At 46.6% G+C, this 21469-nt stretch overlaps 1 protein-coding gene across 20 annotated transcripts in view; it reads right to left on the bottom strand.

Annotated features, from left to right (window-relative positions):
- Positions 1-14239: 14239 nt before the first annotated feature.
- LOC147027013 (uncharacterized) overlaps positions 14240-21469 on the bottom strand; it is a 227166-nt gene continuing 219936 nt past the window's right edge. For 17 of the 20 annotated variants that reach the window (XR_015058612.1, XR_015058616.1, XR_015058618.1 and 14 more), the window contains 2 exons: positions 15625-15707; positions 14240-15522 (listed from right to left, as the gene is read on the bottom strand). The gene's annotated coding sequence lies outside the window, so the exon portion shown is untranslated. Of the gene's footprint in view, positions 15523-15624; positions 15708-16212; positions 16269-21469 lie in introns of all 20 variants that reach the window. The other 3 variants (XR_015058622.1, XR_015058625.1, XR_015058630.1) reach the window with 1 other exon arrangement.

Here is a 21469-nt window from a genome sequence, read left to right as displayed (position 1 = left end):
GGAACGGGTCGCTTAAGTGGCCCGTGTCCGGGGTCGACCTGCGGCGAGGTGCGATCGCCCGGTCTACCCTCCATGTGGGTACTTAGGTAGGTCGAATTTGGCGAACAACCCTATCCCACGTGGGGGGCCGATTGGCACGATCGTGGTGAGGCCGAAAGGCCCACCCGTGACTAGTTCCCGGCGTTAGTCCGAGAGGGTCACGACGGAATTGTCCGTCCGGTGGGCAACGTGCTGCGATTCGACTTACGTGGCCGCTCGCACGCCGGCGGGCGCGAATTCGCAACACTGGTGTAAGTCGTGGGACACAAACTCATCCCCCTCCTCGCGGCACTGGTGTCGGAGAGCGGGAAAACTGGCTCTCCTGTCTCCAGCTAAATTCACGGGAATCGGTCCAGGGGTGAGAGGAGCGACCCCCGATTCCCTCCAAATTACGAGCGATTCAAATTAACCCTTTACGAGAAATAAGATGGCGTCTCAAGGCGAGCGGGAGCCGGGGGTATTAGAAATGGAGTTAGAATGTGTAGAATCCATGGTCCAGGATGAAATCCCTGTGCAGGAAATGTTGGTTGTGCAGGAACACGAACTCGCCCAACTGAACCCAGAGCCCGGAATAGGTGCGGCGGCAGCCGCGGTGTATGACACCTCCCCTCCCCTCTCCGCCAAAACCCCCCGATCCTTGCCGAATCGGCTCAGCTGAGTGCACCCGACATGTCCCAGCTATGCGCCATGCTGGCGGCAATGACAGAAAAGATGGAAACAAACACAAATGAAATGAAAAACGAAAAGATGGATACAAACACAAACGAAATGAAGGCGAATTTGAAGGAAGAAATGAAAGAACTGCGGGGTGAGACGCAGAACCGCCTGCAGGCGGGCATGAAGGCAGTGACCAGGGAGCTTAAAATGGCGACTCCACGTGTGGGAGCGAACGAGCTGGGAGGGTGTGCAACGGCTGTCAGGCCCGCGGTGGAGGCGGGTGACAAAGTAATTCGGGGGACGTGTTGGGCGAGAAGTGTGAAGGTGACGGAGACAGCAACAGTGACGGTGACCGAGAGGGAAAAACTAATTGGGGTGACGGAGACGTGCACGAGGGAGATAAGGGAAGAGACGGAAATGACAGTTGAGACAAGGGAGATAACGGAAGAGACGGAAATAATAGTTGAGACAAGGGAGATAACAGAAGAGACGGAAATAATAGAGACACGGGAGATGGGAACGATAGAGGAGAGACGACACGATGAAGACGGGGTTAGAGACGCGCGCACACACACACACACACACACACACACACACACACACACACACACACACACACACACACACACACACACACACACACACACACACACACACACACACACACACACACACACACACACACACGTAGTGGAGGACCATGAGGGGGAGCTGGCAGACTGGGTGGAGACCCAGTGCGAGCAGCTGGATGGCCTCCTCCAGGATCGAGGGGAGGGAGTATGCCCCCTTGAGGCGAATCACGACCAGGTGGGTCCGGTCGTGCTTTGCGAGTTCGAGGGGAGGAGTGCTGCGAACGGGTGCACGCCGAGTTTGGGGGGTATAGAAGCCCCAGAGACCCTTGTGGGGACACGAATCCCCAGTGTGGTTGTCCCGGTGTGTGTGGTGCAAGGTGTGAGTGCGTCCCCGTGTGTGGAAGCGACCCCGTGTGTGAGTGGTGTGGTGGCAAGTGTGCCGAAGGGCATGCTTCCCAGCACGCCGTGTGTAAGTGAGACACCGCGGGCGAGTGCCCCCGCGGGTGTAAGTGGTATGGGTTGTGTGAGGAAAATGGCACGAGTGAGTGAACGGCCGAGTGTGAGGGAGACCGTGTGTGTGAGAGAGCGGTATGTGAGGGAGATGTCGGTCAGCATGCCGGAGCACGCAGCCGCGTCTCCCAGTGCGAATGTAATGGAGTGGAGTGTGAGCGTCGTAACACGCAGGTGTGCGTGGGTCGAATGGCGACGACGACGGCGACAGAGGAAAGAAAGCCGGGTAGCGGCTGTAGATGTTTTGCGCACCGCGCCGGGTTCACCCAGCAGCGAGCGCGAGGTCCGTGCTGTGCAACGCACGAGGCCCCCACGTGCTCGCTTGCGGGAGTGAAGTCCCGGTCCGGAAACGCACGCGGTGGATTTGCCGATCCCGCGGACGGACAAAGTTTAGGCAGGATTACGGATTTGGACCGGATGGGTTCTCCACGCAAGCGGGTGTGTTGGGCTCCAACGGGCAGAGCACATGTGTTCGCGTGGGGAACCCCTCGAGACGTGGGGCTTGTGGTTTTTTTTTTAGTGCGCCGGGTGACGTCATGGCTGCATGTGTGGTTGGAATCCGGCAGGAGGGTGAATGCCTGCCGGATGATACCGTCCAAGAGGGACGAGGGACGCGAACAACTGCCATGACGTCGCGCCACAGGTGCGCGGCTGTGAATTGCCGCGCTGGTGCACAGGTTGCGAGTTGCCGCGCTGGTGCTGCGCATGTGGATAAAAAAAAAAGAAAAAAAGCAAGCCTCGCTTTCGGGTGAACAGGATTCCCGGGCAAGGGGTGGAAGACCCCCTTACCTGGGCACAGGATGGCACTAGTTAGGGGGAAGGGTTCGCTTAGTTAGACCGGCTCCATGGGGCAGGGGTAAGTCCTCATGGGGCCCGTGGAATGGATTAGGTAGAGGGATTTAGTGAGCTTTAGGTTGGGAAAATGGAGTATGGGATTATTTTGGAGACAGTGACAGACTTTGGATGTGTAGAGGGGACGTAGTTTAGCTACGTAGTGTTAAATGGAACGTGCTGTCGTTTAAGGGATGACGTGGGAGCACGAGTTAGTTAGGGGATGTAGTTAGATGGATGGCAGAGTTCAGCGGTGTGTGTGTTGAAGAGTAGTGAAGTGAGTACATGTTGAGTGCGTGAGGCCAGCGGGTCTGTGTGAATGGAGCGAATGGGGAATGCATGGTGCGATAAGTGATTGGGGGGAGGAGTGACTCCCGCCAAAGGGACCCCGGGGTCAGTGTAGAGTGAGTTAGGGGGTTAGTCAAATTTACAAAATGGAAGTCGTTTTGTTGTTGGTGGGAGTGTAGGCTCGAAACCCATTTGGAGGGGTGCAGGAGCCCTGTTGACGGGCTGGGAGCGTGGCTGCGAAAGGTGAGTATCACTGAGTGGGTACCCCGAGCACCGGGCTCGTCGGCCGTAGTAGGCCAAGGGCCCATGGGTGGCCGGGATAGCGTAGTGGGCACGGGTGCGCCCGCTTGGTGCGGGGGCCCGGGGCGCCATAAGCCGCGTGGGCAGTGTTGTGGGCACGGGTGACCCTCGGAAAGGGGCCTGGGAAGCCAGCCTGCCATGTGTGTGTTTCAGGGGAGGTGCCATGGGGGGCACTACCCGGTGTTTAGGGAGCTGGTAGGCTCGGAGGCAGTGTAGTGCCCGGGGTGCCATCGTAAGGGAATCGGCAGAGGGTATTGCCGGCCAAGAGGAGCCACGCGTCCCAGCCATGAGACCGTGTGAGGGCACAGAAAGAAAATTGGGGGGCGAGGCCCAAAATTGTGAAGACACCAACACAGGCAATGGGAATCTGGGTTGTTAGAACCAATAGTTTAAGCGAGAGGCACTTGTTGAAAGCCCCAGGGTAGTTTAACAGTTAAATGGTTAGGGTAGATAGGAAGTGTACCCCTCCACACCATCCATCCCTTCGCTCTCGTTGTGGGCCGCTGGACCCACCTTGTGTTATAGATCGCTGAACTCTGGGGAGGCCATTCTGAGGCTTCTTTGGGCCTCGACACAGGACGCTAGCTCTCCCTTGTTCCCCTCCGGGAAGGGAACGTAGGGGTTGGGAGTAGGCTAGGTGACAGGATAGGTTAGCCGAACAAGGACGATAAAGGGGGTTAGGGGACGAATTATAGTGGGGAAGTAAAAATAAAAACAACCAAAAAATAAGTTGGGGCTAAATTGGGTTTTACAAATTAAGGGAGTGGGTATGGACAGTGACAGGCAAAGGTGATAGGTTGGGAGGGAGACCGTAGGGTAGGTCCGAGCCCGCCTTCCGAGTGGCCAGCACCACCGCACTCCCTCCACCAACCTCCACTGAACGGCAAAGGCTGGCCAGCTTCATCTGCTGGCTGTGTTGCTGCAAGGCCTGTGCCGGCCCACTTCATCTGCCGGGTGACTGTTTTTCTTCAAGGCCTGTGCCGGCCAGTTCGTCTGCCGGCTTTGTTTGCCTGCTGCCTTTGCCATGCCATGCCCACTGCCCCTGTTCACCAGCCCCGTTCAAGTTTGCTTTGCCCCCCCCCCCTGTTCATTTCCATATGCGCCAGGATCAAGGCAACAGTTTGCATGTTGCGAGAACTGCCCTGTTGGCAGCTACAACACGGGCCTGCAGTGGCGGCCCGTGCACCGGGTTTGCGTCCATCCATTAATCCATCCATCCATCCATCCGTTGTGCTCATTGCGTGTTCCACTTGAGCTGGACTGCGTGTGAGCAGCCGGCCACGTTCCCTGTCACCTGCATTGTTTGAGCCAGAGACTGCATGCGAGCAGCCTGGCTCCCTGCAAACTGCTTTCTTTTTGCAGAGTCCATTGATCCTGGGGCATGGTTTAGTGTAAAATTTGTAAGTTAAGGTTAAGATGTATTGTACATATGAGTGCGCCCCCGGCATGTCTGTCTTAGCGCCGGCAATTTTATTTAAGTCGTCCGTGTGAGTGGGTTTGTTTAGTTAGTTACTCAGCCCTCAGGTTATTTATTTTGGGGACACGAATACCATGAATGTCGCACTCAGGGATCCGTAGGTAAAACGTACTCGGGGAGAACTACACATGATGGCACACGAAAATTTGACGACTCGGGACGAGTCTGTAAAAAGGGGAGGGGGTAGTGTTGTGGTTGAGGAAATTCGCAAACCACCATTCAGGTCCCGTAGGTGAGATATCTCTGTAAGTACATGTGTAGTTAGCCCCAAACCCGTTGTTTAGAGGGAATAAATGTGATTCATTCGGGCTGCGACCCTTTAAGATAGCCGTTTTTCTGTTCTGTCTTTATTTTGAACCAACCACGTCTCACCCGCCATCACACAACAACCACCAACCGCAGTGCCGCTTCACAACAACAACAACGCCAACAGCCACGACCTTTACCTTCACAACTCGCTCTCGCAATCTTCGCATCACCACCATTCCAAGCGTCACTGTGGCCAGGGACCGCCACTTTAGACCCTCCACCACCTTCACCTCTTCTTCTGCGGCCATTCCCACGCCGCTTGTGAACACCGAGCGTCAGGCTGTCCTGGCCTCGTGCGGGGCGCGCGCCGAGCTTCGGGTGCAAAAAGCGGCCTTTCCGAGGAGAGGTCGGATCAGGAATGATACACGCCCACTTCCGATCCCTCCAATCATTAAGCGCGGGGCGATTTGGCCCCACCTCCAGGCGTGTCGGAATAGAATCGATATATGCAAATTCGAGGATCAGGCGAGGTTCACGCCCACTTTTCCTCCGTCCAATGGGCGAGCGTGGCTCCGCCCCCGAGCTCATCCTGATCCGGAAATTTGCATATGGATTCTCCTGCCGTACTATAAAGCGCCAAGCGCGGGGCGAATTCAGGCAGAGAGGTTTTGGGCTCGGGCGAGTTGGAGAGGTGTGGCGGCGGCGAAGTGTGGCAGCGGCAGAGTGTTTTGGGCTCGGGCGAGTTGGAGAGGTGTGGCGGCGGCGAAGTGTGGCAGCAGCAGTCAAGACGGGTCTGGAGGAGAGTGGGAGTCTGTCGGGCAGCTGCAGAGAGGGGAAGCCGGGAACGCGGTCGAGGTCGCAGTGGTGTCGCTCGTCGCGGGACCCAAGCAAGCCAGGTATCCTCTTTCCCCAGAGCATCAACAATTCCCCCCTACCCCCCACCCCGCGCTGAGATAGTGCGGAAAGGGGTGCCCCGTTCCCACCCCATTCCAATCAGTGCCAACGAAACCCGCGGAGGAGCACGGAGTCGGGGCACCGCCGCGACATTTGCGGCTCATCACAAGACGGGTAGGCTCCGCCCGGTATCGCGCCCACAGGCTCCGTCTGTCCCCTTGTCGTTGAGGGTGGCCCTTTTCTTTTGCTTTTGAGTATATGTGTTGTCGGCGCCGTCTGTAAAGTAAAACTGTGTAAGTGTTGCCGTGTGCTCGCGTAGTCGGTAGTAGATTTGCATTGTTGTGTTTCTTTTGCATTTGCTTTTGGTGCATAATTGTTGTAATTGTATATGTGTGCTATCCGTGTGCCACGGAATAAATGTGCCTTATGTTGAACTGTTTTTCCCGTTTCGCTTCATCTTTTCTTTAATTGAATCTCCATCTTACTTCACATAAAGGGTTGGTAGTGGGCTAAATATGCCCAATAATTAATCGGAACCGTCGAGGTTGACGATAACACCGCTCGGTTATCCCAATAGTATGGAACGGGTTGCTTAAGTGGCCCGTGTCCGGGGTCGACCTGCGGCGAGGTGCGATCGCCCGGTCTACCCTCCGTGTGGGTACTTAGGTAGGTCGAATTTGGCGAACAACCCTATCCCACGCGGGGTGCCGATTGGCACGATCGTGGTGAGACCGAAAGGCCCACCCGTGATTAGTTCCCGGCGTTAGTCCGAGAGGGTCACGACGGAATTGTCCTTCCGGTGGGTGACGTCCGCGATTCGAGCTACGTGGCCGCTCGCACGCCGGCGGGCGCGAATTCGCAACAATACTTTTGGCTATACCTCCAAAATACCTCCAGGTATTTTGTCACTATACCTCCAGGCACAATGTTGATATGTGATAAGCTTTGCGTAGCACATGTATTTCTAAAAGAGCACCGATACGAGTTCAGTTGTTAATTTAGCATCTGAGCTCCCAATTTAGCATTCCATTACTCGCTTAGTTCCCGGCTACGCGCTTATTACTTTTGGTTAGGGTCAGATACGCTGGTATTTTATTACCTGGGATTATTAATATTCATCATTTTATTTAATCTGCATTTCATTAACCAATGAGCTAAAGTTGAGTGAGATGATTATGATATTATTGGTTCATAGTTAGTGTCGTCGTTAAAGATTGTGTTCTTGATTTGCATGCCATCAAAAGGGTTCACCAAAGGAATGAGCTAAAATCAGTTGTCATGTGAACATTTATGTAATTCTTTACCTCTCACAAACCACGAGACCAGGAGACGAGGGATTAAGATCTGTTGCAGTCCGGATGTGCACCCTCTTCTTTCCAATTATTGTACATAGTTTGTTGATTTGTAAATATGTTCATCATTTCCACTAGTGCGTGCCTGTACGTGCGTGGCCGTACGTATGTGCCGGTACGTGCAAAAAAAACAAACAAACAAAAAAATACAACTTTGAAACCGCGTGCCTTTGTTTAAGTATAGTGCGTGCCCATACGTTTTGTTTAAGTTTAGTGCGATATAAGTTAGAAAGGTGAAATTAACCATTTTTGTCGCGAAAGGGGCCCAGAACCGTTGCGGGGTTGACATGGTGAAGAAGAAGCTGACAATCCTCTATTTCATTTTTAACGCTGCATTTAAAATCTCTAATTTCATCATTCTCAATCTCACAGTTTAATGAGACACCTTATTCTGTCGGTCTATCCTTCGTCTTTGTCCTCGTGCAAACGGGAAATTATTCGGATGATGGCGGAAGAGAAATTCCTTCCGTAAGGTTATTTTTCCTTGTAAAAATTGCAAGCCGCGGATAAGCAACGAAGCCTAAGACTTTTTTAAATCGGATTTTCGAGGTAATCTCATGATTACTACCCCATAGATACTGTATAATAGTACTGCAGCATAGCAAACCAATTGTTCGACTTTTCATAAAAGCACCAAAATTGGTACATACGTATGTTGACTCATGTATTCTGAACAATTCTGGATATGGAGCCACTCGAGATTTTGCCTTGGTCAGCTTTGGTGGTCGTTTTCCAAAACGGCCGCCATTCTACTTTAACAACATGGGATATCTGTCATTGTTATTCTCTTTGTAGGTTTACAATGATCTACAATGAGTTCAAGGCAGGCCACTTCACAGTGCAAAAGACCAAGAGGGCATTCTCAGAAATTCCTCTTGACCAAGCGCATGAACAAAACAATGCCCGTGTCAAGGGTGACAGAGGTGTCGTTGGCCTGACGGACAATCCCAGTGCTCTGAGGCACTGGATGGTCGCCGGACCCGAGGTGGCCAGAGTGATCATGGAGTTTGAGGAGACGAACATGCATCCAAATGCCAATGAGGAGACACGTCACCATGAAGAAACACCGCGTGCACAGGAAGCATTTGCCAAAGATGTACAATCACTTGTGGCTGTCATTAAAGAGCTGGGGAATCCCTTCGAGGAGGATAGTCCAGATTTGCTGGTCCGAGACACCAAGGAGATTGCCGATCCTGCAGTGATTGAAACAGTTCGCACTGCCAAGCAGATTGGACAAGAACAGTTTCAGGCATACTCAAAGGATTGCCTCATCGACAGAACCAAGACTATTGACGAACCTATAAAGAGGAACAAACTCCCCCTCTTCAGAACAGACAGAAGACCAAAAGCACCCAAAGGAAAGGAAGCATCTGTGAAGAATGATATGGCCTTATTTGCAAGGCTCCACATAGGCTGCCAGAACCGCGATGGGAACCTGGACGAGTTCTTCCGTAATGAAAATCAAGCATGCCCTCCCGCGTTATCTAATGCAGGTAAGCTACACCTGGGTAGCAAAAGCGACTTGCTGGTGCGCCTTGAAGGCATTGCTGAAGCTCAGTCTGATGCACCTGCTGTCACTTCTGTTGTCCTTGACGGCGCCGTCATCGTGCAGATGTTGAAGCCTGGCACTGCCAAGACATTTGAAGAATATGCCCACCAAGTCTTCATCCCATATGTCGAGGGGCAGCTGTGTCGTCCTTCACGTCTCGACCTCATTTGGGATAGCTACAAAGATGGCTCCTTGAAGACGGCAACAAGGGAGAAACGAGGAAAGGGGGTGCAACGGCGCGTGGTGAGCACCGCAGCCATACCAGGAAACTGGCAGAGTTTCCTACGTATTGACGCAAACAAGGTGGAGCTCTTCACCTTCCTGTCCGATGTGCTGGTGCAGTCCTTCCATGACGAGGCAAAGGAGCTGGTAGTCACTGATGGTGAAGCAGTCGTCTGCCTTCCAAGGCAGGAAGATGAAAGCTCTCTGGCTCCATGCGGTCAAGAAGAGGCGGACACTCGCATCATGCTACATGTAGCCCATGCTGCAGAACATGACCACCGTCGGATTCAAGTTCGAACCGTAGACACCGACATCATCGTCTTGGCGGTGATGGTAGCCCAGGCACTACCATGCGTGGATGAACTCTGGATTGTCTTTAGGACGGGCAAGAACTACCGCTACATCCCTGCCCATGAAATAGCTGCCTCCCTCGGTCCACAGAAGGCCATGACCGGATGTGACACGGTATCAGCATTCGTGGGGCATGGGAAGAAATCTGCCTGGGCCACATGGAACTCGTTTCCAGAACTGACAGATTCTCTTGTGACCCTCACCACCACGCCAGTCAACTTCCAGGATGACACAATGCACTGCATAGAAAGGTTTGAGGTGCTCCTCTATGACCGCACCAGTCCACATACGGACGTCAATGAGGCCAAAAAGAAACTCTTTGCCAAGAGGAACTCCGTCCAGTGCATCCCACCTACCTACGATGCTTTGGAACAGCATGTGAAGAGATCAGTCTTCCAAGGTGGCTATGTCTGGGGGCAGGTCTTGGTCCCTCAACCCTGCTTCCATCACCAACAAGCTGGGGCTGGCGGCAAACAGAGGATGGGTCTTACGAACCACTCTGGACCACACTCCCTGAGGCTTCAAAAAGCTGCTTCGAGCTGGTGTCGTGCAGCTGCAAAAAAGGCTGTAGAAACCGCTGCAAATGCAAGAAGGCTAATCTGAAATGCACTGGACTGTGTGCTTGTGAAGGAGAATGCCAGTAGACAGACGCAGTAGACACAGACTGAGATATCGGCCTTGCTTAGAATGTGCAAATGCAAAGTCGCATTGCTTGGAAAAGTGTCGACTTCTTGATCCAGAGCCAGTACACTTGAGCTCAGAAACTCATATTGTCCGAAACCGATGTATGCGTGTACCATGTGTCCTGGTAGAATTGTTAGTAGACAGTAAACCGTAGTCGCTTCAAAGTGAAGTGTGCAATAATTTGACGACATTTTCTGAGTTTGTCATTATCACAATAATCAGTTCCCTTTTCAAAATAGAGTAAAGTATGTAATCTATAATGCAATTTTTGTTGATTCCAAACCCATTGAATGTGATGGATTTCATTTCACTCTTGTTCTCCAGGCAATAATGGGTACTTTTCAGCGAAAAGTTTCAGGAGAGCAGCAATTTACAAATCAAATAATGACTTTTTTACCGAAAATGCTGGCTCATAATATTTGAATACACCTTTTCATGGTCAATTTACTGAATTTTACACTTTCCTTATATCTACCACCAATACAATAAGAAAATAAGAGCATATAGCCAATTTCGCTAAAGTAGAATGGCGGCAATTTTGGAAAATGGTCGCCGAAGTTGACCAAGGCACAACCTCGGGTGGCTCCATATCTTGAATTGTTAGGAATACATTATTCTACATGTGTACCAATTTTGGTGCTTTTATGCAAATTTGAACAATTGATCTGAAATATCAGACTACGCTGCAGGACTATAATCCGAGAACAGAATTCAAAAATAATTTTCCGTTCGTTTGTCCGAACCAAAGATCGTAAAGCGGAGCAAGATAGCCCACTCGTGCGAAACAGTGAAGTATCCAATGGACGCCCTCGGCGGCCATTTTAGCAAGCAGGCAGAGCGAGCTTGCGCTCGTCAACAACCCGAAATTATTACCACCAGAATGGCTTGTGAACACGAGTAATAATAATTTTTATTTTGTTTCTGGTGTTCTTAATTTCTTGCCTGGGGCAGGGTACATTAAGATGCATTCTCATGAATTTGCACTTTTTTAAAGTCAAAGCTTACTGCATATTTCAGTTATGACCATCATCATGTTTTTGTATAGTACAGCCCATAAATCCATAAACATGGATTTCACTCTACCAGAATCCCTTTTACACCTTTGAGCTTCATATACATGTCCTAATATATCCAGTGTAAATGCGCGGAAGGAGTGATTCATGTCTCATAATGCTTGCTGGGATAAGTTCTTTCATACTCTGTGATCTGCATTATTTGAACTACAGCCTACATTTATCTATACTGTATTTGATCTACATGCAAATGTATGGGTACTACAGCTCTTGTTTAATGAAGATCATTAATCTGATTTAATGGTTTCATGATATTTGCATGTAATAACATATATTGCAGACCTTTATAGAATCTAATGTTCATTCAAGCACATGGCTCTGTAGCAAAACAAAGGAAAACAAACAGATCATTCATTTCTGCTGTCATGATGCATTACATACAAGTACATTGTTGGGATAGGATTTAAAATTGTACAACACATTGAAATCTATATGAACACTAGAATGTTTAAATACATGGACACCTACCTGTGCATCTAATATTTTGATCTAATACCGACTTAATGTAGTGCAAGTAATTGAAAATAATTTATCTTTTCATTAATTGTCAGGAGATGATGCAATGTTCAGCATGGATAACTGTAAGTTTCATTACCACCTGTAAAATGTGTGAAAAATCATTGCAGGCAAGCGTTTAAGAGTGCATTTGCCAATGACACATAACCTTTCTTTTTTTTCTCGTGAAGTAAATCCACATGCATGAATGAAGACACTGGAAAATGCAGACGAGTAAAGGAAAAGAAAGAAATACTGTGCTTGGAATCCAAAGGCATTTGTAAATATATTATAAAGTTATGAAGTTTAAATAGAAATTCTTCCATATTTACATGTACAGCAATCATTTTGATATTGTAACAGGTTATTGCATATTAAATGTTTGCTGTTTGCTGTTTGCAGTGTGTGTGTGTGTGTGTGTGTGTGTGTGTGTGTGTGTGTGTGTGTGTGTGTGTGTGTGTGTGTGTGTGCGTGCGTGTGCATGTGCGTGTGTGTTTATGACTGTGTGTGTGTGTGTGTTTATGACTGTGTGTGTGTGTTTATGACTGTGTGTGTGTTTATGACTGTGTGTGTGTGTTTATGACTGTGTGTGTGTGTGTGTGTGTGTTTATGACTGTGTGTGTGTGTGTGTGTTTATGACTGTGTGTGTGTGTGTGTTTATGACTGTGTGTGTGTGTTTATGACTGTGTGTGTGTGTGTTTATGACTGTGTGTGTGTGTTTATGACTGTGTGTGTGTGTGTGTGTTTATGACTGTGTGTGTGTGTTTATGACTGTGTGTGTGTTTATGACTGTGTGTGTGTGTTTATGACTGTGTGTGTGTGTGTTTATGACTGTGTGTGTGTGTTTATGACTGTGTGTGTGTGTGTTTATGACTGTGTGTGTGTTTATGACTGTGTGTGTGTGTGTTTATGACTGTGTGTGTGTTTATGACTGTGTGTGTGTGTTTATGACTGTGTGTGTGCGTTTATGACTGTGTGTGTGTTTATGACTGTGTGTGTGTGTTTATGACTGTGTGTGTGTGTGTGTGTTTATGACTGTGTGTGTGTGTTTATGACTGTGTGTGTGTGTTTATGACTGTGTGTGTGTGTGTTTATGACTGTGTGTGTGTGTGTTTATGACTGTGTGTGTGTGTTTATGACTGTGTGTGTGTGTTTATGACTGTGTGTGTGTGTTTATGACTGTGTGTGTGTGTTTATGACTGTGTGTGTGTGTGTTTATGACTGTGTGTGTGTGTGTGTGTGTATGACTGTGTGTGTGTGTTTATGACTGTGTGTGTGTTTTTGACAGTGTGTGTGTGTTTATGTCTGTGAGTGAGTGTTTATGACTGTGTGTGTCTGTTTATGACTGTGTGTGTGTTTATGACTGTGTGTGTGTGTGTTTATGACTGTGTGTGTGTGTTTATGACTGTGTGTGTGTGTTTATGACTGTGTGTGTGTGTGTTTATGACTGTGTGTGTGTGTTTATGACTGTGTGTGTGTGTGTGTTTATGACTGTGTGTGTGTTTATGACTGTGTGTGTGTGTTTATGACTGTGTGTGTGTGTTTATGACTGTGTGTGTGTGTGTTTATGACTGTGTGTGTGTGTTTATGACTGTGTGTGTGTTTATGACTGTGTGTGTGTGTGTTTATGACTGTGTGTGTGTGTTTATGACTGTGTGTGTGTTTATGACTGTGTGTGCGTGTGTTTATGACTGTGTGTGCGTGCGTTTATGACTGTGTGTGCGTGCGTTTATGACTGTGTGTGCGTGCGTTTATGACTGTGTGTGCATGTGTTTATGACTGTGTGTGCATGCGTTTATGACTGTGTGTGCGCGCGTTTATGACTGTGTGTGCGTGCGTTTATGACTGTGTGTGCGTGCGTTTATGACTGTGTGTGCGTGCGTTTATAACTGTGTGTGTGTGTTTATGACTGTGTGTGTGTTTATGACTGTGTGTGTATGTGTTTATGACTGTGTGTATGTGTGTGTTTATGACTGTGTGTATGTGTGTGCTTCTGACTGTGTGTGTATGTGTGTGTTTCTGACTGTGTGCGTGTGTGTGTTTCTGACTGTGTGCGTGTGTGTTTTTATGACTGTGTGCGTGTGTGTGTTTATGACTGTGTGCGTGTGTGTGTTTATGACTGTGTGCGTGTGTGTGTGTTTATGACTGTGTGCGTGTGTGTGTTTATGACTGTGTGCGTGTGTGTGTTTATGACTGTGTGTGTGTTTTTCAGTGTGTGTGTGTGTGTGTGTGTGTGTGTGCATTTATGACTGTGTGTGTGTGTTTATGACTGTGTGTGTGTGTTTATGACTGTGTGTGTGCGTGTGTGTGTTTATGACTGTGTGTGTGTGTGTGTGTGTTTATGACTGTGTGTGTGTGTGTTTATGACTGTGTGTGTGTGTTTATGACTGTGTGTGTGCTTCTGACTGTGTGCGTGTGTGTGTTTCTGACTGTGTGCGTGTGTGTTTCTGACTGTGTGTGTGTGTGTGTGTGTGCGCGTGTGCGGGGGGGGGGGGGAGGGGGTTGATAAATAAAACAACATAAAGTAATGCTTCACCCATTCTTAATCATGTCATACATCAAGTAATTTTTGACATATACAGTATATATATATATATATATATATATATATATATATATATATATATATATATATATATATATATATATATATATATATATATATATATATATATATATATATATATATATACTGTATATGTCAAAAATTACTTGATGTATGACATGATCAAGAATGGGTGAAGCATTACTTTATGTTGTTTTATTTCTTCCTTTCTTGAGCAAAATACAAACAAGCAATATCACTTGAATCTTCCATTTCTTTTCAAAGTGGAATCTCCATCAAAAATGTCATTTTGAATCCAAACGGGAATGAACTGTGCACATGATGTCAAAGTGTGCATTTTGTAAAGATGTGTGAAAGAAATGGAAAAATAAATTAATGCTCGTCAATAATATTTCATCTCTTGCAGTAAAATTGACTTTTTTGTTTCCTCTGCATATGTTAAAAACAAACATATTATCTGCTTTCAAGTGCCATTGCGACAACACCAATTCAACGTTAGGCCGAACTTCATCTGAATGATGGTTGCCTTCCAGCCAGGTTATTTGTAGTGGAAACTTAATGACTGTCCAAAACATGAGAATTCAACCATGGGTTGGCCACCATTGCACAGGCTTTTATGGGCCTTGCGATCTACTCCTACATTGAAGTTCCATGAAAGGGGACTCGTATTATCTACCGTATTATCTATCTACCTAAAAAAAACAAAAAAAGGTCTATTCATTTGGTTAGAAGAGATGTTCAGAACCACAAGTAAATCATACCAAAGAAGGAAAAGAGTGAAAACAAAGACTTTAAAAGTGGCACGTATTGCATCCTTGCTTGATGTCCAGCATTTTAGAGGATAAAGCACAGACCAACTCGATGGGATGACATCCCACGGGAAGGGAGAAATTTATCCTTAATTTCCCCACTGACTGGTGAGAAAAGTGAGATCACAAAGATGGCGTCACCAGTACCCAGAGTTCCCTGAGATGTGACGGCACTTCCCCCAAGGTCAGCGGTGGTGTTTGTCTGGAGTCAAGTCCTGGGCTGTCTGGCGTCTCTGTCTGCATATGTACACACCATTTATGGAACAGCTCATCCATGAGCCTTAGACCATATACTGTTTAAAATTAAAATTCTAACAATAATATAACATTACAAGACGATGCTAAAAGTTACAAAATGCAGGCGAAAATGGTACAGTACAATAAAATCGTCTTCACCTCAAAAAATTGTCTTCAAAGAAATAAGAAAGATCATTTCATCTGTTTATATTTATCAGGTTTTAATATATACAGCAGTTGTCCCCATCACATACACAGGCTGGAATGGTCACTTCTTGCTTACAGCGGTAACGATAATGAGAACAACAATGGCAATAACAGTTGAAAGAACCAGAAACACAATACATTTCTTGTTCCGAGTCTTGGACTGCCGTTAGGAGAAAGAAAAACGGAGGAACATAAATGTTACATTTCACTTGTTTTTCGAGGAAAGAGCCACATTTTGGCAAATGTCCAGGTGCAAAGTTACCTGTCGTTTCCCGGCGGCGAATAGGAGATTCTTAGCATTTTCTGCATCTCTCAAACTTTGCGGGACGTCTGCTTGGTCTGACTCTGTATAACCAGATGGAGGTAAAGAGCGGTTGCTGCTTACTCAGTCTTTGTTATATTAAAGTACCCTTTAATGAAGGAGTTGGTGGTGTCTCCATAGATTTGTTGGTACACTCATGGTTTTTACATCTGTTATTGAGATGTGGATATTAAGCTGTGATGTTTTCCATATTAAGAATTACACTTGGTCCAACAATCCAATGTCAATTATTTTAAAGAAAACTAGAAAATATCCCAGTTTTCATTCAACCAGATAGTCAAAGCTAATTCAATGGATTACTCATTCCCGCAAGATGGAACATCAACGGTATAGATTGACAGACTGCAGAAACACAGTCCAAGAAACAAATAAATTCCAACAGTAAAAAATGGGCATCAAACAAAGTACATTAATCATTTGGGATCCTTAATTTAAGTGAAGCAATAATATAGAGATCTCTCCAAAGACAACATCCCCGAAGGGGAAGTATGCCAGCTCACATTTTAAGATAAAAATGGCGAGACATACTTAGATGCAGAGGCATTTCACTGGGCAAACTACCGTACATCCCTCCGCAGCAACACCTAGAGACAAAAATGGTTCCTTCCGTGAAATGTTGTATCCTTATTGCATGGTAATCGTTTCAGCAATTTGATCAATTCATCATTGGATGAGCAATATTAATTCATTGAGCAAACAGCTCAAACTAGTTATGGATCAGGGTGTTGCAATGGGATCAACCAGATATTTGTTCATTGGTACACGTGCGGATCTCAGATGACATTCAATCTGATTATTGTGTATGAACGTCATATCAATCGAAGAAGCACAGAAACCTACTGTTGAAATACAATTGATCAACAATTAGTTAAATGCACACTGGCCAGAGTTTAGTGTAGATAGGTTCCAAATTGCTCACTCATTCCTTCACGGGATTACCGCTGTTGTTGATCCCATCGTAACAAATTCTTAACCATCCCACCAACCATCCTTGATGGGTATATCCACTCGTATATAACACAAATGGTTTCCTCATATCATATAGAAGGTATTTGCACATTGTGCTAAAATTATTAAAAAATCGAAATGTGCAATTCTTACTTTGACATTTCCTGATTATCCACGATTGTGCAATCATTTTTTGCAACTTGCAGAGCAAAGTAACTTTTAAAATTATATAACAAAATTAATTCTGATTTCAAAACTCATCTAACTTTAGGTTTCACTCCTCCCACCCTGTATCACCCCTCTCCTCCTCAAATCCCTCCATCCTCCCACAAACCACCGGGGGGTCACACAAACGTGTTTCAGGTCATGTGTTTTCCCAGAATCCCACACTTACTTACCTTCCCTGAATTTAAGTTGAACACAAACCTCCATTCCTCCATTCCTCCACTCTCTGCAGAACCGAATCCCTGTAGCTTCTGTCTCACGTCCTCCCTCCAGTCCTTCCATCGTGCTGCCCATTGTCACCTCATGCTTTCTCCCATACACATGCCTAATCTCCCCCACTCTCGCTAACTATCTAGCCACTCCTACCTTTTCCTTTTTTTCCCCTCACTTCTCCAATCACATGTGATGTCTTTGTCTCCCTGTTGTCCTTTGATCCTCAGCCTGTAAACTTGCTGTCCTCCATTGTTTAGCTCTTCCCTTGGGGCTAGATTTCTGTATACAATCTTTTAAAAAGAAAAACTGCATTATTACACTCACTTGTACACACTTTCTTCCAATGACTGTTCATTATTTTGTCACCGATATATTTAGCCCATCCCCTATGCAGCGAGAGATGAGGTTTTGCAATCAATTCTGTGTCGATCTGGGCTGTAAACTTTTTTTACCATTTGAGCTTTTGTCATAAAATTTTCAATAAAGCCTTATGAGAATACGAGCAGGGATACCCGTGCTCCGCACAGGAATCCCGTGGATGACGGCGGGTCTGAAGGAGTATATGTCACAGTTAATTGTAAAATTGTATAGGCTGCCACCATTATTATTTTTTATCATCACCACTATAATATTATATTTTCCCCGCCATGTTTTATATGCAGAAGACTCGAGTTCAAAAATGTTAAGATTTATTGCCGCATCAGATAAAAAACCATAATGCCTCAACAATGTGAGGCTGGTTTCATGTCATCATTTGCGACTGAATTAATTCTCATTCTCTAGCAAATTCCATTGGTCCCATGTCAATCGGCTGAACTTGAAAAATTAACGTTACGCAATCAGGTGATGACGTCATAATTCGGAAACCGGGAAGTCGGAAGTCATTGTCTTCAATTGACTGTAGCATTATTTTTCATTCTATTGCAAATGGCGTTGGCCCCATGTCAATCGGCTGAACTTGAAAAATTAACGTCATGCAATCAGGTGATGATGTCATAATTCGGAAACCGGGAAGTCGGAAGTCATTGTCTTCAATTGACTGTAGCATTATTTTTTCATTCTATTGCAAATGGCGTTGGTCCCATGTCAATCGGCTGAACTTGAAAAATTAACGTTACAAAATCAGGTGATGACGTCATAATTCGGAAACCGGAAGTCGGAAGTACAATTCTTTTACATCGGGACACTCCCGGGTACATGTTCTGTCAGCATGTGAAGTTTGGTGAGGATCAGTCCAGTACTTTTCGCGTGTATAGGTCACAGGGAAACACACACAGACACACAGACAGACACACTTTCAACTATATATATATATATATATATATATATATATATATATATATATATATATATATATATATATATATATATATATATATATATGGAGAAGATACAGAATATGAAGAATATGAAGTCAAACGTCAAGGTTGCAAAAAATTGTCAATTTTCATCCGATTGACCTGACATTTTAAGAATATCATATTGGTTACATTGGTATTGGTTGTAGTGTGGTGAGTTTGTTTTGGAGGTGGTTGTGATCGAGATTGTGGCACCAATGGTGAGTGTATGCAATTTTTGGTTGTGGTCCGATTATGTGGGGATTTTTAGGAAGGCACTGTGGTGGTTGGAGAAATGCTATAACGTTGTCATCCTAGTATGGTGAAGGTCTGATGTGAGCGTCAGTTTGAGAATGGCGTGAGGTTTGAATGAGTTTTGGTGGCGTACACAATTGAGCTGTTTGCGTGATAGAGAAAGGCCATGTGTGAGGTGGAGTAAAATAGATAAGAGAATAAAGAATGGGAATAAAGACCTGCCTAAAAGACTTCACAATGCGTGTTTGTCCAATTAACCCACGAGACATGAGGGAAGGGCTATCTAAAATGGATACAAATGAAATTACTGTCTCAAGACCGCTATATATGTTGGCTGCCATTGCCTTGAGGAGTGATGTTCTTGTATAATTGCAAATAAATATATATATATATATATATATATATATATATATATATATATATATATATATATATACACATCTATGTGTCTTTGGTCATTAAGCATCACATATTGTTACGGTTCTCAGAACCATATGCATACAACATACAGTTGTCCTGAGTCAGTTATTCCATTAATATACGTGTTGTTAGGTCCTTACCTTTTGTTTAGTGGGAAAGCAAGGGGGTGCGTTGCGATGGGCTATTAGTTAGGATTACTAAATCATTTTACCCCTTTTATTTTATTCCCTCCTTTTTCTGAGGTAAATTCATCTTGCTTGCTACCCTCGTTTCATTGGCCACAGCATACCACCGTCTACCCGCTGTATCCGGAGTCTCGTTTTCTTTAGCAAAATCCTGACGTTCACTATGGAAGCCGCATCGGCATCCACCTTCCCAAACCCGGACATGCGCGGTGTGGGCGGGCCAAACTAGCGTTTGGCTGAAACCCTGCCCAGAAAGGAGGACCACATGAAGGCCCGGTCCAATCGGGATGCTCGGATCGGACGATGCCGTCGGTTTCGCCATGGCTCCTCCCCAAGCTCCGTGATCTATAAAGTACGGAGCAATCCTCAGAGTTGGGGCGAAGTTGGTTGTAGATCGAAAGGAAGATGTTGGTGGTTGTTGGTCAATTGAAAGGAATAAATCGGTTGTTGTTGATTGAAATCGGTTGTTGTTGTTGTTGATTGAAAGGAAGAAGTCGGTGGGAATTGGTTGAAAGAAGGTCGAAGGCATGAGAAGTCGGTTGGAAAGTGGAGAATTGAAGGAGTTGTTGTGAAAGTGTCCTGCAGCTTGGCTCTGCCTACGTCTCACCTTGACGGCCCGCCAACTGTACTGGTCCCCGCCGACACGACCTCGACCAAGCCTCTTGTCTGGTCCTGCTACTGCTCAACTCTCGCCATTTTGGACTCGGTTCTCCTCCACTCAAGCTCCTGCTGCAGACACGATTACCACACGTGCGGCTGTGGACCAAACTGCACAGCTTTGGTCGGGTGCCGCACCACGGAGCATCCCTTCCCCCAAAACGCTAAGGTACCAAAAACTGTGACCTCAACTCCCTCTCTCCCTGGCTGCAAAAGTCCTTTGCCTGTGATTGGGTTTATTTTGTCTGAGTGTGTGTCTGAGTGTGTTGGCGCCTGTCCGTTAGATAAGCCTGTATAAGATTTTTTATTGTTGTGATTGTTGCTTTTATTAATCTCGCGTCAAGTCTGCGCTGTCTGCTTTTGTAAGTTGCTTGTATAATTTTCGCACCCCACACCTCTCTCATCTCTCCCTGCATTACACCCCCAATAAACCTTTTGTTGTACCACATGCTTTTCCTCGCTTACTGTAAATAAATAATAATTGTACAAATGTTCCCAGCTCGCCTTTGTCTTTTCCTCCATTGGTCCAGCATGGTTCGGATCTAAGTTTAGCCGGGTCTTTATTCCCAACAATCTGTTCCTTCTAGCCGGAACGTCCTTGGCAGTGCCGCTCGGCTGCATCCGATTCGGAAAGGTGATCCATAGTTTGGCAGAGTGATCCTGTTCGGACAAGGAGTACTGAGGGCGTGGTTCCCCGGTGGTTAAACCGCGTGGTTAATTAGGTAACCTGATTCTAGACAGGAGGACCCTAGGTCACGCTTTTGAGTTATTGGCATCCACGGTTGGTTAAGCGACCCGCCGTGTCACGGATTTATCAGTGAGCGACGGCCTACAATTCCGGGGAGTCTGTTGGGAATCGACATAGCTTTCCCCCACCTAGTGGTCGTCTCACCCGACCCCGCCAGCCTGCAACAATATCATTCTCTTTGTTGAGCCCCTGTCCCCTCCTGACAGAGTGCAGCACTCTCCTGCCACACATCTCTCTCTTCCCCCCTTTCTTTTTCTCCCAACCCCCTCCTCACCCCCCCCTCCTGGAGTGTGTGGTGAGGCATTGCTCTCCCTCCCTTCCTAGCTCCCCTCTTGCTTGCCCCTCCTCCTTGCCCCTCCTCCTTGCACCCCTCCCTCCTCTCTCCCCCCGCCCCCCCACCACTCCTTTCTCTCCCCTACAGCCTCTCTCTCTCTCCCCTCCATCTTCTCTCTCGACCCTCCATCCTCTCTCTTCCCCCTCCTCTCTCTCTCTCTCTCTCTCTCTCTCTCTCTCTCTCTCTCCCCCCCCCTCTTCTCTTAGTATTCCCGTCAACAAAGCGACCGGTGGTATTTGCTCATAATAAATGAAAAATAGGACTGCATGTCCTGAAGCTCACCTGGATCAGGAGCAACAAACATTCAAACCCCCTGCACACACCCCCTTAGACCCTGATTTTTTTTTTTTTTATGCTGTGAACAAACTTTGGTATATCACGGGTGAGGAAGGTTGTCGTCAGATTTCATTGAAATTGTGTGTGTAGTTTTGCAGAAGAAAGCAAATGCCTACTTTGGGTGGCC

This window comes from Eptatretus burgeri, chromosome 5 (genome assembly GCF_056783735.1).
Source record: "Eptatretus burgeri isolate ZD-2024b chromosome 5, Ebu_testis_v1, whole genome shotgun sequence".
In the NCBI taxonomy this organism is placed as follows: Eukaryota; Metazoa; Chordata; class Myxini; order Myxiniformes; family Myxinidae; genus Eptatretus; species Eptatretus burgeri.
This window is presented reverse-complemented; position numbering and strand designations above follow the sequence as displayed.